The following is a 14,821-nucleotide window of genomic DNA, read 5'->3' on the forward strand; positions in this document are numbered from 1 at the left end:
TAATAAACAGAACAGTTATGCGTTATTAGTACGTGTATTGTTTACCATTCCTTTCGTGCTGCCTTTGGTACGCAGACCACCATCTGGGAACCCCTGTCCAGAAGACAGAGCCATTCAAAAAAGCACATCACCGCAAAGTTTTATTCATGACAGCAATACAGCCATCAACGTTTAAGTACTAGTATGACAGCAGGAGATTATTTCTTCTACTGACTTATGAGCTCCGTCAGCTAAAGTGAAAAGTGTGACTGGGGTATGGCGAGTTATGTTTCTATGACTTACAATTTTATTTCGAAGTTTTTTGGGTTCAGAGGAAGAGTGTATTGCCGTACCACTGTTCACATGTAATTTCCTGTTTTTTTTTTTTTTTTTAAATCTAAAAGCGTCCCCGTCTGAGTGAAAATGCGGATATATAACATACCATTCCCTTTCTTTCACACTGATGTAGCGGTGATCCTAACAATTGGCCCATATCGTACGTAAATGTCTGCATCAAGTGGTCTTGCAGTTTCTTACTTTCTGCACTAAGTGCCGCTGTATACGCGGACTGTGACAATAGCCAACTTCCTTTGAGGCAGTGTCCCCTAGTACTGCTAGGAATTTGTCGGTAGATTTCGGAAGTTTCCGTGACTAATTGGCATTGCGCTAGGCACTGCGCGGTGAACTGTTTGACTTTGTGCTGTGACTTTAAGTTAACTACATTTCATATTCATAGCTGCAAATAAGTACCGGAAGTGCACACAAAAATAACTCTAATGTACTTCCAAGAAACCTTGTTACTTCTTTCCGCCATTTCCACCACGACAAGTGGTGAGATCGTAGCTGCAAATGTTGTCAGTACTGCCGGATAGATCCTTCCATCACATTCAATTTAACGAGCCGTACTGCTATTGGCTTATGGCAAAAAAAAAAAAAAAAAAAACAGATCTTCATACTGGATGCACTTGGTTTCGTCACAATCAACAATTTTCAGTTTCCTTAACCATGTTATAAATTTTATTGTTTTCTGGATGGGGCATAATTTGAAAATATACGTCGAACTGTGTGTTTTAAGGCATAATTTGTAGGTGTGGCACATTAGGGAAAAAATCGGCAGCGCTTTCGAACCACTGCCGTAACTAAATTTGAATCGAGAGCAAAATTATCTATTTATGTTTGGCTTCAAATGGTTCAAATGGCTCTGAGCACTATGGGACTCAACTGCTGTGGTCATAAGTCCCCTAGAACTTAGAACTACTTAAACCTAACTAACCTAAGGACATCACACACATCCATGCCCGAGGCAGGATTCGAATCTGCGACCGTAGCGGTCGTGCGGTTCCAGACTGTAGCGCCTTTAACCGCTCGGCCACATCGGCCGGCCCTCTATTTATGTTTACCAAACTATAGGTTGCCTTCTTTGCAGTTTCCTGTTTCCCCCAAACAACAGGGTTTATGGGTATGGTAGTTACAACCCTACAATTCAGTGGGTGATGAAACATTTCCCGTTCGTTTACGGACATTATTCAATACAGTGCCGTACATATGCATAAAGTCACATTACCACTCTTAAGCTGTTTTTCTTAAACATGTCTGTCGGCTGGAGTGTTACCCTTACATTTACTACATCTAAAGGATTACTAGAAACGGGGTAAACTCCTAACCTTAATGTAATGTTAACGTAATGTTGAACTGATCATACAAAAGTTACATATATCTTTATGGAGGTTAGCATGATGAAATTAACATAATTATTTACCAATATGTAACTCATCCAAAACACAGATAAATAACCTTACCTGAAATATCACTTCAGAAGAACTGGAGAAACAACAATCTCAGTCACGGTAAGTAATGAAACTCGCTTCTTGCTACCAGTGTGACGAAACATTTATAAAGTTCCACAGACTCTTTTCGTTGTTTAATCCTCATGTAATACTCTGTACTACTTTGCGAAATACGAGTTTTGTGGATAGGTCTGGTAATCTTGATGGTAAAGTATATTTATTTTTGAAACTCAGTATTGCAATATTGGCTCTAATCAACGTTTTTGATTACGTCCTTCTTGTTTGTACTGCGCTCTTGCATTATAAATATGTTGCTCATATTCTGCTTTGTTGTTAAATGATTCCATATGAAAGAGAAACTGATTTCGTCCCCTGGTAATCTGTGAGCTCTATTATGAATATTTATTTATGTCTATTTATTGCTATTTACGAATCCGTGTGTGACATGCTCGATTTAAATGCTTTATAAGTATTTAATGGAGGCCACCGAATTTTCTCAGTAACTTCTGTTATAATGTACTTGTTGTAGTACCTGTTAATAACATGCGAAAAAATTTTGCAATTGTCACATTTTTACCATTAGCATGGAAGAATGCTCTAATTATCAAGTTATATTCATCTACATCTGTATCCATACTCTGGAAGCCACTGTGAGATATGCACCCCACCCAATACTACGGATGTGAGCAGAACATATTTACAGTGAAATTCAAAGAGAGCAATACGCAGAAGAAGTCGTAACGAGTAACGCACACTGTACTGGTACCAGCTTCTGTTAACTACGGAACAAAAACAGATATGGAAGACTAAAAATGTACCTATAAGAAAGCGATGTGATGGACTAATAAACTTACAGCGCTCCGACTGGCAGCGCACAAAGGTCGTACTACCGAAGGTCTCTATATGAGTTTATTCCCGCACGCCACACTGCACTGAGGTCGAAGCTTAACTTAGCACCGACAGTTTAAGCATACTTCTGTCAATATCAACTGAGCGGAGCTATGGCGTCCGAGATCATGAAAACTTGGAATAAGAGAAACTTGGTTTAAACATGATAGTGATTACCAAAAACTTGAATTCTTTCAATGCTTCATACATTAGGTCGTCTCTGAGCCGTCTGGCCTTTCAGATTGATATGTCAAGAGAATCTGCTAGCAAAGCAGTGCACAAACTGAGATTGAAACCATACAAAATAATGGTAGCGCATCAACTGATGACTCAGATACTGTTGCTCGATGTCGTTGTTGCAGCTGGCTTTACAGTCTTTGCACGTTGGGAAAGTGGATCCTGAGATGATGTTTTATGATGAAGCAAGGCTGCATTTGACAGGGTACGTAAATCCTCAGAACAGTCGGCGCAGGAGCTCCAAAAATTCTCATGAATGACACCAACAAACTCTGCATTTTAAGAATTATGTGGTATTTACATCACATCTGCATGAAGTAAAAACAGGAGTGTGGTGTGCAGTTAGTGCAAGACGAATCATTGGACCAATCTTTTTCACGAAACAATGCGTTTTGACTGGTATGTGAACAATATACTGCATTCTTTTTTTTTTTTTTTAGAACTAACACCTAATGAAAATATGTACGGTTATTTTATGCAGGACCATGCAAGACCACACATCGTCAATGCTTCTATCAAAGCATTACAAAGTGTTTTTGAAGATAGGATAGTTGTCTGCCCTCCTAGTTCTCCAGATCTAAGTACACGCGATTTTTATCTTTGGGGAATGTTAAAAGACAAGGTCTATGCAACCAATCCCCACACGCTCGAAGATTTGTAAGACCGGGCTCGGCTAGTCATTTCCCAAATTCGTTGATTGTTTGCTATATTCAGGAGACCTCACGTTGCTCTTACCACAGAGGGACATGATTTAGAGCACCTACTGTAAATATGGGTAAGCTAAAGTTAATCAGCTGGCAATGTTGTTCTCGCTTAACTCCGGGGAAGCGCGCGCGCAGCCCACAACGGGCAGACTAGTCCGACAGTCGGGCGCGGCTGACGTGGGCGGATGCGGCGACGGCGGCCGATGACCGGTGACCGTGACACGCGATCCTGGCATTCCTCTTCGGCGTATTTAAGAGCATAAAACACCTTGTGCATATATATAGGGTGGTCCATTGATCGTGACCGGGCCATATATCTCACGAAATAAGCGTCAAACGAAAAAACTACAAAGAACGAAACTCCTCTAGTTTGAAGGGGGAAACCAGATGGCGCTATGGTTGGCGCGCTAGATGGCGCTGCCATAGGTGAAACGGATATCAACTGCGTTTTTTTAAAATAGGAACCCGCCATTTTTTATTACATATTCATGTAGTACGTAAAGAAATATGAAAGTTTCAGTTAGACCACTTTTTTCGCTTTGTGATAGATGGCGCCGTGATAGTCACAATTTTAGACGAACAGTTGGTAACAGGTAGGTTTTTTAAATTAAAATAAAGAACGTATGTACGTTTGAACATTTTATTTTGGTTGTTCCAATGTCATACTTATACCTTTGTGAACTTACCATTTCTGAGAACGCATGCTGTTAGAGCTTGATTACCTGCAAATACCACATTAATGAAATAAATGCTTAAAATGATGTCCGTCAACCTCAATGCATTTGGCAATACGTGTAACAACATTCCTCTCAACAGTGAGTAGTTCGCCTTCCATAATGTTCGCACATGCATTGACAAAGCGCTGACGCATGTTGTCAGACGTTGTCGGTAGATCACGATGGTAAATATCCTTCAACTTTCCCCACAGAAAGAGATCCGGGGACGTCGGATCCGGTGACCCTGCAGGCCGTGGTATGGTCCTTCGACGACCAATCCACCTGTCATGAAATATGCTATTCAATACAGCTTCAACCGCACACAAGCTATGTGCCGGACATCCATCATGTTGGAAGTACATCGCCATTCTGTCATGTAGTGAAACATCTTTTACTAACATTGATAGAACATTACGTAGGGAATTAGCATACATTGCACCATTTAGATTGCCATCGATAAAGTGGGGGCCAATTATCCTTCCTCCTATAATGCCGCACCATACATTAACCCACCAAGGTCGCTGATGTTCCACTTGTCGCAGCCATTGTGGATTTTCCGTTGCCCAATAGTGCATATTATGCCGGTTCGTCGCTAAAAAGAACGCGTGCAAAAAATATGTCATCGTCCCGTAATTTCTCTTGTGCCCAGTGGCAGAACTGTACACGTCGTTCAAAGTCGTCGCCATGAATTCCTGGTGCATAGAAATACAATACGGGTGCAATCGATGTTGATGTAGTATTCTCAACACCGACGTTTTTGAGATTCCCGATTCTCGCGCAATTTGTCTGCTACTGACGTGCGGATTAGCCGCGACAGCAGCTAGAACTACTTGGGCATCATAATTTGTTGCAGGTCGGGGTTGACGTTTCACATGTGGATGAACACTTCCTGTTTCCTTAAATAACGTAACTATCCGGCAAACGGTCCGGTCTCTTGGATGATGTCATCCAGGCTACCGAGCAGCATACATAGCACACGCCCGTTGGGCATTTTGATCACAATAGCCATACATCAACACGATATCGACCTTTTCCGCAATTGGGAAACGGTACATTTTAACACGGCTAATGTATCACGAAGCAAATACCGTCCGCACTGCCGGAATGTTACGCGATACCACGTACTTATACGTTTGTGGCTATTACAGCGCTATCTATCGCAAAGCGGAAAAAGTGGTCCAACTAAAACATTCATATTTCTTTACGTCCTATACGAATATGTAGTAAAAATGGGGGTTCCTGTTTAAAAAAACGCAGTTGATATGCGTTTAACCTGTGGCAGCGCCATCTAGTGGGCCAACCATAGCGCCATCTGGTTTCCCCCTTCAAGCTAGACGAGTTTCGTTCTTTGTAGTTTTTTCGTTTGATGCTTATTTCTTCAGATATCTGTCCCGGTCACTATCAATGGACCACCCTGTATAATCAACACATTTCATAATAAAAGGACTTTTAACACTTGAAGATGACAGCAAAGTTTGTCGAAACCTGAAGTGAATGTGGAAGCAGTTCGCCTGAGCACTTTCTGATGAGCTTAAACAGAATATATACTTAGGCATTGAGAAAATGTTCAGCACTTGCCACTACTACTAGTAGTTTCAAATAATTGACGACTCTGCATGTACCTTTCTAGGAAAGCAAATGGCGCGAGTCATCAACTTTTGAAAGTTTTGCATTTTAATTATGTGCATTTACTTTTAGCACAGTTCGATGTCGTAGGACAGTGGTTTGATCCTAATAACTCTAGGCATTCTCTCATTCGCAGTTTTTTATCAGTAACGGTACAAAGATTTACAAAGCTCTTGAACACCGGTTTCCTTAATTAATGGAACTTTCACTGGGTGCTCAACTCTTTGCAGTTACACATACGTAAGGCACAGCCACACACGTCAAAGAAACAAGGCCATACACAATTTTGCAAAAAGAATTGAGAAAACGATCTGTTGTACATAACGTGTATGTGTTCACATCGTTTGTGAGTTTTACGCTGGTAAACTGTTTAACTAACTATATTGTAATGAATAGCTACACACGGCTCATGAAAGAAAGCTTTTCTGGACTTCATGATAAGCAGGCAGCTTTAACACCACAGTTACATATGTAAATGATTTTATGTGGTAAAAAGTTCAATATATAACCGAATGTCAATGGAAGTGCTATTAGAGACTTTCATTGAAAGCGGTACTAGTGCATGAACTTGGAACGCTAAACGAATAGTGTGCCTTACCAGTGCACTATTGTATTGAGAAGGATGACAACACAGTGAGGTTTACACTTACCTGAATTCATGTGTGGAATCATGTGAGCACGTGCAGCACAGTGTGAAGGATCTCCTGTCGGGAACGAAAACCTATGTACTGCCAGACTCAAAAGTTACATCCACGTGTGAATAGTGTGCCCAGCAAATTGTCGTTGCAGTTGTAATGCAAACATTCTTCGACGATAATGCTCTGTGCTACATCTGGATTGTCGGGGTGGAATATCAGTCACGTGGTCGTGTACTATTCCGCCGTTGCTAATATCATGTATGATTACTCTACTAAGGACACCTGTCAAGTGTGTGTTGTGGCATCGTAATTTAGTGAGAGTCACTGTAAACCGTATAACGAGCTATAAACAGTGAATGTGGTGCATGTATCACGTGTACAACGTTATCTCAAATAAAAGCGACTGTTGTTGTTGTTGTTGTGGTCTTCAGTCTTGAGACTTGTTTGATGCACCTCTCCATGCTATTCTATCCTGTGCAAGCTTCTTCATCTTCCAGTACTTACTGCAACCTACATCCTTCTGAATCCGCTTAGTGTATTCATCTCTTGGTCTCCCTCTGCGATTTTTACCCTCCACGCTGCCCTTCAATGCGAAATTTGTGATCCCTTGATGCCTCAGAACATGTCCTACTAACCGGTCCCTTCTTCTCGTCAAGTTGTGCCATAAACACCTCTTCTCCCCAATTCTATTCAATACCTTCTCATTAGTTATGTGATCTACCCATCTAATTTTCAGCATTCTACTGTAGCACCACATTTCGAATGATTCTATTCTCTTCTTATCCAAACTATTTATCGTCCATGTTTCACTTTCATACATGGCTACACTCCACACAAATACACTCCTGGAAATTGAAATAAGAACACCGTGAATTCATTGTCCCAGGAAGGGGAAACTTTATTGACACATTCCTGGGGTCAGATACATCACATGATCACACTGACAGAACCACAGGCACATAGACACAGGCAACAGAGCATGCACAATGTCGGCACTAGTGCAGTGTATATCCACCTTTCGCAACAATGCAGGCTGCTATTCTTCCATGGAGACGATCGTAGAGATGCTGGATGTAGTCCTGTGGAACGGCTTGCCATGCCATTTCCACCTGGCGCCTCAGTTGGACCAGCGTTCGTGCTGGACGTGCAGACCGCGTGAGACGACGCTTCATCCAGTCCCAAACATGCTCAATGGGGGACAGATCCGGAGATCTTGCTGGCCAGGGTAGTTGACTTACACCTTCTAGAGCACGTTGGGTGGCACGGGATACATGCGGACGTGCATTGTCCTGTTGGAACAGCAAGTTCCCTTGCCGGTCTAGGAATGGTAGAACGATGGGTTCGATGACGGTTTGGATGTACCGTGCACTATTCAGTGTCCCCTCGACGATCACCAGTGGTGTACGGCCAGTGTAGGAGATCGCTCCCCACACCATGATGCCGGGTGTTGGCCCTGTGTGCCTCGGTCGTATGCAGTCCTGATTGTGGCGCTCACCTGCACGGCGCCAAACACGCATACGACCATCATTGGCACCAAGGCAGAAGCGACTCTCATCGCTGAAGACGACACGTCTCCATTCGTCCCTCCATTCACGCCTGTCGCGACACCACTGGAGGCGGGCTGCACGATGTTGGGGCGTGAGCGGAAGACGGCCTAACGGTGTGCGGGACCGTAGCCCAGCTTCATGGAGACGGTTGCGAATGGTCCTCGCCGATACCCCACGAGCAACAGTGTCCCTAATTTGCTGGGAAGTGGCGGTGCGGTCCCCTACGGCACTGCGTAGGATCCTACGGTCTTGGCGTGCATCCGTGCGTCGCTGCGGTCCGGTCCCAGGTCGACGGGCACGTGCACCTTCCGCCGACCACTGGCGACAACATCGATGTACTGTGGAGACCTCACGCCCCACGTGTTGAGCAATTCGGCGGTACGTCCACCCGGCCTCCCGCATGCCCACTATACGCCCTCGCTCAAAGTCCGTCAACTGCACATACGGTTCACGTCCACGCTGTCGCGGCATGCTACCAGTGTTAAAGACTGCGATGGAGCTCCGTATGCCACGGCAAACTGGCTGACACTGACGGCGGCGGTGCACAAATGCTGCGCAGCTAGCGCCATTCGACGGCCAACACCGCGGGTCCTGGTGTGTCCGCTGTGCCGTGCGTGTGATTATTGCTTGTACAGCCCTCTCGCAGTGTCCGGAACAAGTATGGTGGGTCTGACACACCGGTGTCAATGTGTTCTTTTTTCCATTTCCAGGAGTGTACTTTCAGAAACGACTTCCTGACACTTAAATCTATACTGGATGTTAAAAAGTTTCTCTTCTTCAGAAACGCTTTCCTTGCCGTTGCCAGTCTACATTTTATATCCTCTCTACTTCGACCATCATCAGTTATTTTGCTCCCCAAATAGCAAAATTTCTTTACTACTTTAAGTGTCTCACTTCATAGTCTAATTCCCTCACCATCACCCGACTTAATTCGACTGCATTCAATTATCCTCGTTTTGCTTTTGTTGATGTTCATCTTATATCCTCGTTTCAAGACACTGTCCATTCCGGTCAACTGCTCTTCCAAGTCCTTTACTGTCTCTGACAGAATTACAATGTCATCCGCAAACCTCAAAGTTTTTATTTCTTCTCCATGGATTTTAATAACTACTCCGAATTTTTTTTTTTTGTTTCCTTTACTGCTTCCTCAACATACAGATTGAATAACATCGGGGAGAGGCTACAACCCTGCTTCACTCCCTTCCCAACCACTGCTTCCCTTTCATGCCCCTCGACTCTTATAACTGCCATCTGGTTTATGTACAAATTGTAAATAGCCTTTCGCTCCCCGTATTTTGCCCCTGCCACCTTTAGAATTTGAAAGAGAGTATTCTAGCAACATTGTCAAAAGTTTTCTCGGAGTCTACAAATGCTAGAAACGTTGTTTTGCCTTTCCTTAATCTTTCTTTTAAGGTAAGTCGTCAGGTCAGTATTGCCTCACGTGTTCAACATTTCTACGGAATCCAAACTGATCTTCCTCGAGGTAACCTTCTACCAGTTCCATTCGTCTGTGTAAAATTCGCGTTAGTATTTTGCAGCTTTGAATTATTAAACTGATAGTTCGGTAATTCTCACATCTGTCAACTCCTGCTCTCTTTGGGATTGGAATTATTATATTCTTCTTGAAGTCTGAGGCTATTTCGCCTGCCTCATACATCTTGCTCTCCAGATGGCTGAGTTTTGTCAGAACTGGCTCTCCCAAGGCCGTCAGTAGTTCTAATGGAATGTTGCCTACTCCCGGTGCCTTGTTTCAGCTTAGGTCTTTCAGTGCTCTGTCAAACTCTTCACGCAGTATCATACCTCCCGCTTCATCTTCATCTACATCCTCTTCCATTTCCATAATGTTGTCCTCGAGAACATCGCCATTGTATAGACCCTCTGTATACCCCTTCCACCTTTCTGCTTTCCCTTCTTTATTTAGAACTGGGTTTCCCTCTGAGCTCTTGATAATCATACAAGTGGCTCTCTTTTCTCCAAAGATTGCAGACAAACACGTTGCGAACTCATACCAGAAGGGGCAAACTATCATCAGAAACAATAAAATTGGCGGAAATTATAGTCGTGTAGAAGCATCTGTACTGAGACACCCAAGAGATTGTCTTTCATGTACCAATTATCAGTGAGACGCGTGACCTATGGGGAAGAGCACAACCTGGCCCTCTTGTGTCCAATCAACCTCTTTCGGCATCCTGGCCTACCCATTTGTGTGGCTGTCCGCATTAAAGGGTCCTACCATCGACCAACAACCTGTCCTACTTACTTTTCACCCCGACGACTGAGCAGAAGTTCGACAAACCATCATTCTACGCTCATGTTATAAAACTATGTCACTATCTGCAATTTAAAACCTAAAATTTATAATAGTTACCGAAGGTTGTCTTTCTTGTGATGCTCACTGACTGACTAACGATTTAGAGGAATAACGTACAATTATCAATATCAGAGGAAATTTAAAAAAAAAACTGTAAGCCTTATTGTCCATAAAAGCATAGAAACAAAATATAGAAAGAACTGATCATATTACAATGCGAATGCGAATGACAGATGACATACGCAGAATAAGACTCAGGGAATAAACAGAAGAAGACTGAATGTTGCCTGGTTAGATGGGGCGAAGGAAGTCATGAAGAAAAAGAGAAACAGAAGAAACTGGGACGATAGAAACCGAAGGTGACTCATATTTTGGATAGTGCGACAGCTGTAAGAACTCCGCAGGAACAAGACGAAATTTTAAAAATTTGTGTGGGTTCACCGTACCGTGGTTTACGCTGACCATACGGCTTTAAATTTCTTATAAAAGTATAAGCTACTGCACGAGGGATCAGCTAGATGGGCAATGTGACACCAAACCTGTGAGTGTGACATCGAATGTGTCGAAAAGGAACTCTCCAGCCGCCGGTTTGAGACCGTTGTCATACATAGGAGGAGTAGAAAGAGAGAAAGAAATCAAAAGGACCTGTAGAACTATGCATATAGAATTGGGCAAAGCAGAAATTTGGAAAATGGCGAAGGAGAGTTTGCGAAGGCGGAGACAACAAACTTCCAAAAGACAATATGACACTGGCAGATATACTATCCAGAAGAACTACTGAAACTATGGATGCTCGGAGACCCTCTTGGACAAAAGATCACATAGGTAAGATTACTAATTGTGTTCACTTACGCTATGGTCATATAGGTACAATAAAATGTGTAGAAAGTTGGTTTACAGTTTGTTTGTATGACCGTGAGGGTACAGTATTGAGTGGGGACTTGCGAAAGATTTAAGAGGGCTAAACTAGAGCAATCTGACCTATCATCTGCCTACCCAATGTAAAACCTACTGATGTTAGGGACTTACAATAAGTGGGCATACATGTGCATGGACCGTTGTCAAAATCTAATGGAAATTTTGCTTACACGTTTGTGCTTCTTCAGTTGCCTCTAGGTTTGTGAGGTTATAAGCTTTCTGAAAAACAACTGGCTAGTAAAGGGTTGCTAAAATAGGGACAGAATATTTTGTAAAACATGGAAATGAGCAAATTAGCAGGTAAAACTACAAAGTTAATTTCTAAAGTATGGAAGGAACACATGACAACACATGTGGAAAATCTGATATACATTCAACCTTATCACCCCAACAGCAATCCCAAAGGGAGGTATGTGTGTGAAATTGGATGTTTGAGTAAAAACCATTTTAACAGGAACCACAATATGTGGGTGACGAACACCACAGAGAACATAAAAAGTGTACTAAACAGTGCTAATATAAAATATAAACTGAATTTTTGTATTCATTCTGAATGTAAAGTCCATCATGGTAGTTTAAAATAATGCTAACGGTTTTAACGAACTGTTAGCTGCAGCTGACGTCCTTGTTCTTACGGATCTTGCTCCATCCACCGACACTAGCCGCCGTCATGGTGCTTGCAGCAAAAAGATGATGTAAGTTATAGACCGAAACCGGTTGCAACCAAAATAAACATATGTTGCGATCAAGACAGTTTACTGAATTTTAATATTTTACACCGGTCGCAGTTCATCTTCCATCGAAAGAATGGTTGCTAGAATTTTAATTTCCAGTTGTTGAAATTAACAAAAGAGGTCATTTGCACGTTGATCTATTTTTCTCTTTTATCAATTTTAATTTTCCTTGATATGTATATTTGCTCGTTACGAGGGTCTGGAAGCAAACTGTAAACCTTTGTATAAAAATCTCTGTAACCCAATATGAAGTGGTCAAAATGTCATAGTTTCATCAAGATATATATAGGGTGAGTCCCCTAACGTTACCGCTGGATATATTTCGTAAATCACATCAAATACTGACGAACCGATTCCACAGACCGAACGTGAGGAGAGGGCCTAGTGTAATTGTTTAATACAAACCATACAAAAATGCACGGAAGTATGTTTTTTAACACAAACCTACGTTTTTTTAATGGAACCACGTTTGTTTTGTTAGCACATCTGAACATATAAACGAATACGTAATCAGTGCCGTTTGTTGCATTGTAAAATGTTAATTATATCCGGAGATATTGTAACCTAAAGTTGACGCTTGAAACCTCCGACGTTCAGTTGCGTGTTGTAACAAACACGGGCCACGGTCGGCGAGCAGCATCTGCAGGAACATGTTTACGATGACGACCGTGTTCACGAGTGTGGCTGTAGTGCACTGTTGTGGTTTGGTCTAGCTGTCGCAGTGCTCGCATGTAGCGCTTGCTGCTAATGTTATTCTGCATTCGTCTCCGCACGCAGACCTACTGTAGTACACCGTGTTACCAGACGTCTGTGATAGTGTAGTGTTGTTGGAACTGTGACCATGGTGTATTCGAACTCTGAAAAGGCGGAGATGTTATTCATCTATGACGAGTGTCGACGAAATGCAGCTGAAGCCTGCAGGGTGTATGCAGAACGGTACCCGGACAGAGAGCATCCAACGTGCCGCACATTGCAAAATATCTAACGCCAACTGTATGCAACAGGTATATGGTCGTAGCACGCAAACGGGTCCGTAACAGGCCCGTCACAGGAGAAGCGGGTGCAGTTGGTGTGTTAGCTGCTGTTGCCATGAACCCACACATGAGAACACGGGACATTACGAGAGCCGGTGGACTGAGTCAAAGTAGTGTCATGCGCATACTGCATCGTCACCGCTTTCACCCGTTTCATGTGTCGCTACATCAGCAATTACATGATGACTTTAATCATCGATTGCAATTCTGTCAATGGGCATTAACAGAGAATGCGTTGCAGTTCTACCTGTTTACCGATGAAGCGGGTTTCACAAACCACGGGGCAGTGAATTTACGGAACATGCATTACTGGCCCGTTGACAATCCTCGCTGGCTCAGACAGGTAGAGCGACAGCGACCGTGGACTGTAAATGTATGCTGCGGAATCATTGGTCCTCACTTCATTGCAGGGGCCCAAACAGCTTTCTAGGAATGCAAATGGCGCGAGTCATCAACTTTTGAAAGTGCAGGAAGATATATGTGCTGATATTTGTCCATAACGGACACCGTCTGGAGCATCATATGGAAATAACAGCCGTTCGTAGCTTTGTGAAGAGTTGCTGATTAAGCACGGAATAATGTGTGCAGGTCTCACGGATGTAAACAACGTGGTCGATGTAGAGCGAGGCGAGGAGCAAGTAAGGCTCCAAGAGGTCTTGGGCTCTTATGCATCAAGTTGCTGCTTTACGACCCAACTTCGCTCATTAAGTCTTTACCGCTACCCTTGCGAATTATGTACTCCTGTGATCGCAGTGAAGTAGAATCATGTGAACACTAGCGTTAATAATTCATCCAGAAAATGTGATTCTAGATTTAAAGCATAATTTGAGGGTTATTCTGCGTGAATGAGGCAAAGAGATTAGATCTTAGTATTGTCAACAACCCAGCTGTAAGAGATTATTAAGTTTCATGGCGATTGAACGGGTTACAGTAGTACTGAGGAAGCCACTTCTCTTCTAAAAACGGTTACTTCACTAGTAGCCAAACAACACTTACCGGTGTTTTTAAATACAGTCATAGTCTGAACTCGTCACCACATAAAACGCATTGCTTTCTTTTCGCATCGAGTTGAATAATTCTGTACAAAACAATGGTGTCAATCTCATGTTTCCCTGCGCTCAACAGTCATCAAGAACGCATTAACTTCTGATTAAAACAACTATAAATTTAAATTTATGGTCATAAATTATCAGTTATATCGTACCATATGGGACTCGTATCAATAGTGATGTCAAACAATTTCATAACTGCACCAATTCAGGAATTGAAAGAGAACTTCAGAACAGAATGTATTGGTTCCGGAAGATCAGATAATTATGCTAAAGTTCTTCTGACATTTATATTGGCTTCCGGAATTTTTCTGTGCGGCCATCATTCAGTTGGGATCGTAAATCATTGGTTTCTACATTTCATAGTTGAACAACCTCCCCATGGACCACGGACCTTGCCGTTGGTGGGGAGGCTTGCGTGCCTCAGCGGTACAGATAGCCGTATCGTAGGTGCAACCACAACGGAGGGTACCTCAGAGGCCAGACAAACGTGTGGTTCCAGAAGAGGGGAAGCAGCATTTTCAGTAGTTGCAGGGGCTACAGTCTGGATGATTGACTGATCTGGCCTTGTAACACTAACCAAAACGGCCTTCTTGTGCTGGTACTGCGAACGACTGAAAGCAAGGGGAAACTACAGCCGTAATTTTTCCCGA

This window comes from Schistocerca nitens, chromosome 2, assembly GCF_023898315.1.
Source record: "Schistocerca nitens isolate TAMUIC-IGC-003100 chromosome 2, iqSchNite1.1, whole genome shotgun sequence".
In the NCBI taxonomy this organism is placed as follows: domain Eukaryota; kingdom Metazoa; phylum Arthropoda; class Insecta; order Orthoptera; family Acrididae; genus Schistocerca; species Schistocerca nitens.